Below are 3,774 nucleotides of genomic sequence, written 5' to 3'. Positions count from 1 at the left end.
TGGATTCTTTAGCAACTGAGCTATCAGGGAAGCAGATAGAAGACAAATTTTTAAATATAATTTTATTTACTCATTTATTTTTGGCTATCCTGGGTCTTCATTGCTGTGTGGGCTTTTCTCTAGCTGCAGCGAGCTGGGGCTACTCTCTCATTGAGGTTCATGGGCTTCTCATTGCAGTGGCTTCCCTTGCAGATCACGGGCTCTGGGGGCATGGCCTTCAGTCATCGCAGCACGTGGACTCAGTAATTGTGGCCCATGGGCTTAGTTGCTCCAGGGCATGTGGGATCTTCCCGGATCAGTGATTGAACCCATGTCCCCTGCATTGGCAGGTGGCCTCTTTACCACTTGAGCCACCAGGGAAGCTCTGATTATTACTTTAAATGTAGGCATAAAGGAATAATCTTGAGATGTGGTCAGTGAAGACAGAACTGCTGTGTGCTGTTGTGTACTTCACAACCCTAGGGGGCGCCATTCACGCAATTCAGTTCAGTTCAGTCGCTCAGACGTGTCTGACTCTTTGCAACCCCATGAACTGCAGCATGCCAGGCCTCCCTGTCCATCACCAACTTCCAGAGCTTACCCAAACTCATGTCCATTGAGTCGATGATGCCATCCAACCATCTCATCCTCTGTCGTCCCCTTCCCCTCCCACCTTCAATCTTTACCAACATCAGGGTCTTTTCCAATGAGTCAGCTCTTCGCATCAAGGGGTCAAAATATTGGAGTTTCAGCTTCAACATCAGTCCTTCCAATGAACACTCAGGACTGATCTCCTTTAGGATGGACTGGTTGGATCTCCTTGCAGTCCAAGGGACTCTCAAGAGTCTTTTCCAACACCACAGTTCAAAAGCATCAATTCTTCACTGCTCAGCTTTCTTTATAGTCTAACTCTCACATCCATCCATGACTACTGGAAAAACCATAGTCTTGACTAGACGGACCTTTGTTGACAAAGTAATGTCTCTACTTTTTAATATGCTGTCTAGGTTGGTCATAACTTTCCTTCCAAGGAGTGTCTTTTAATTTCATGGCTGCAATCACTGTCTGCAGTGATTTTGGAGTCCCCCAAAATTCACAGAATACTGATGTAGATTTTCATGTTTGTTAGGCATAGCAAAATTTTCAGTCTCTCGCCTTACGAGTTTTCAGGCAGATGTCAAGAAACGTCCAACTTTCTCACAAGTGAAAGTCAAGGAAAGGTCTTGAGAAAAAAGTGCCTATTTCTGACTCACCCACGAGTGACTGTGGGCCACTGGCCATCCCAACTCAGAGTGTCTGCAGAGTGCTGTGTCCTCTGCTGAACTGGACTCAACCAGCACGGGGCCACAGCAGCCAGTAGTCATTGGAAATTTCCTCCTGATTTCCTTTTCCTTTTAGGTCACCTCTCGCCTGTTGTCCTAACTGCCCTCAGGCCCTCCTTTCTGGAGAGATCTCTGTGGACCTGAGGACCTCTGCTCACTCCCTTGCTTCTTTGCTGGTCTTAATTCAAATGTCACTTTTCCAAAGAGACCTTCCCTGACTCTCTAAAACTTATTGTTTCCTCTTATATACACACTTCCCGTTTTCTGCTATATTTTCCTCTTTAGCATGTATCTATCTAATTTGCACTTACTTTGCTTACTAATTGTTTCCTATGCTAGATTCTTAGCTCTTGGGGGCAGAAAATTTTATCTCTTTGTTTGCTCCTCTGCCACGGTGTCTAGAATAGTATCTGGCCCATGGTAAGTGCTCAATAGTGAAAGTGAAGTCGATCAGTCGTGTCCGACTCTTAGCGACCTCGTGGACTGCAGCCTACCAGGTTCCTCCGTCCATGGGATTTTTCCAGGCAAGAGTACTAGAGTGGGGTGCCATTGCCTTCTCCGAAGTGCTCAATAAATGTATGTTAAATAAATGAATAAACGAAGTCCATGAACACATGTGGACAAAATTCTGCCAAGGAGTTCAGAAATACAGGTGACAGCGGATGAATGTGGTGTGAGTTGTAGAGGAGCTGGCATCTCACCTGAACTTTGCAAAATGCACAGACTGGAGGTCCCTAAGGTCTGAGTGGCAACTACAGAGTCTGACTCCTCTCTTGCCTCCCCCCACCACCCCCCTGCCCCTCCATAGCCCCACAGACACCTCCAGGGGCTCTTACTGTCTAGGTCCCTATTGACACTTGGAGAGAGGAAAGGTCTCTCTCTCTCCATCACTGAACATTTCTTGTCATGTCCTCTTCCTGCCTGACTTTCAGCCAGTTTCCCTCTTAGAAAGTGTCTAATCAATTCAGCGTGGCCTTCACATCCAAAAAGGGACAATGCCTAAGTCCAGGTGTTGCACACATCAGTATGTATAAAGCTTGCCTGGAGAGCCTCTTAAATTGTAGACTCCTGGGAGGAGTTCGCACCCTCACAGGTTTCAAGGAAGCTTGTTTTGATTAGAAACCCAAGGACCACACACTGAACAACTCAAAGAATATAATTTCTAAAGGTGGCGTCCATTCCTGTGAAACCTACAAGGAGCCTACTTGTGGCTGGGGAGCCTCCTCGATATTTCTAAAATTGCTACTATATTCCTGTAAACTATCAACTGTCTACCTGCCTGCCAGTCTGCTATCCATCCATCAGCATCTTAGATTCTGTGTCTATGTGGATTTTCCTCCTCTGCAGTGATGCTGGAGGAGCTTTCTCCTTTCAAAACAACTTCCCGGAGTCCTAATTACCATCTGCACCTCCTCCAAGCCTGAACCACACCTTACCAGAAGTCTCCCCTCAGGTGCCAACAGGCAGTTTCCAGTCAAGCTTATCTGGTGTTTATACCTTGATAAATATCCTCCCACCTCTTAGCGAGGCTCTCTTTGTCCCTTCTCTGGTTCCCTGTTACCACTTCTGTCTCCCCCACCTCTGAACAAACAGCTTCTCCCCAGATACCTAATTGCAGTCCAGCTCTAAGGTGAATTCCCACCTCCCTCCGCTGTGTTTCCTGCCTCCAACCCCCACAACCTTTACCTGTCTTTGGCTAATGCCAGCCAAGTCAATTGACTCACCAAATTAAGAACTGCAGTGCTTTAAAATATATCAACTTTGGTAATTTGCAGTGGAATAAAATGCCAAGGGAAAAATACACTCTGGAGATGTGAATTCATCTTTGTATAGAGTCTGCCACATGTTTTCACATGTGCAAACAGGGTCCAGGACAAACAAAACACAATGACTTAAAAAAAACTACTGTGGCTGTTAATGACAAAGGGTAGGTAAGCTAATCGTTCAAAAACAATAACAACCGGAGTGGCAACTTACTGTGTTCCTACCAGATCCAGGGACCATGAGTTTCTGTGGAGGCAAGCAAAGCTCGTGCTCATTGTTAAATCGGTGTACAGAATCTCTGGGAGATTGGACACAGAATATTTATTCTCGCTGCTCTAGTCGCATGACTTATTTCCCTCATTTCTCTGTAAAAATCTCTTTTGCTGAAAGGATGCTTCTTGCTCTGCCAGGTGCGTGCGCCTCCTGCATTCAGCAGCCTGTTTTCAAAAACCTGAGTTCCACATCCCGAGGGCGTCGGCTCTCCAGGCTCAGGGCCTGCTGCTCCAATGACCTCCAGGAGCCTGTTTTTGCTGTGTGGTGAGACCAGTGTCCCCAACCTTCCAGCCTCACACCAGCATCAGAGCTTCAAGGTGAACAGAAATATCTGTTTGAAAAGCGTATAAATAGATTCTAATCCCCAAATCAATGAATGTATTTTTGGCCCTAGATGTCTACACATTTAGCCAAATGGCTCTAGGACAGAATTTAA

This window comes from Bos indicus, chromosome 7 (assembly GCF_029378745.1).
Source record: "Bos indicus isolate NIAB-ARS_2022 breed Sahiwal x Tharparkar chromosome 7, NIAB-ARS_B.indTharparkar_mat_pri_1.0, whole genome shotgun sequence".
In the NCBI taxonomy this organism is placed as follows: domain Eukaryota; kingdom Metazoa; phylum Chordata; class Mammalia; order Artiodactyla; family Bovidae; genus Bos; species Bos indicus.
The sequence above is the reverse complement of the archived record's forward strand: the minus strand, read 5'-3'. Positions refer to the sequence as shown.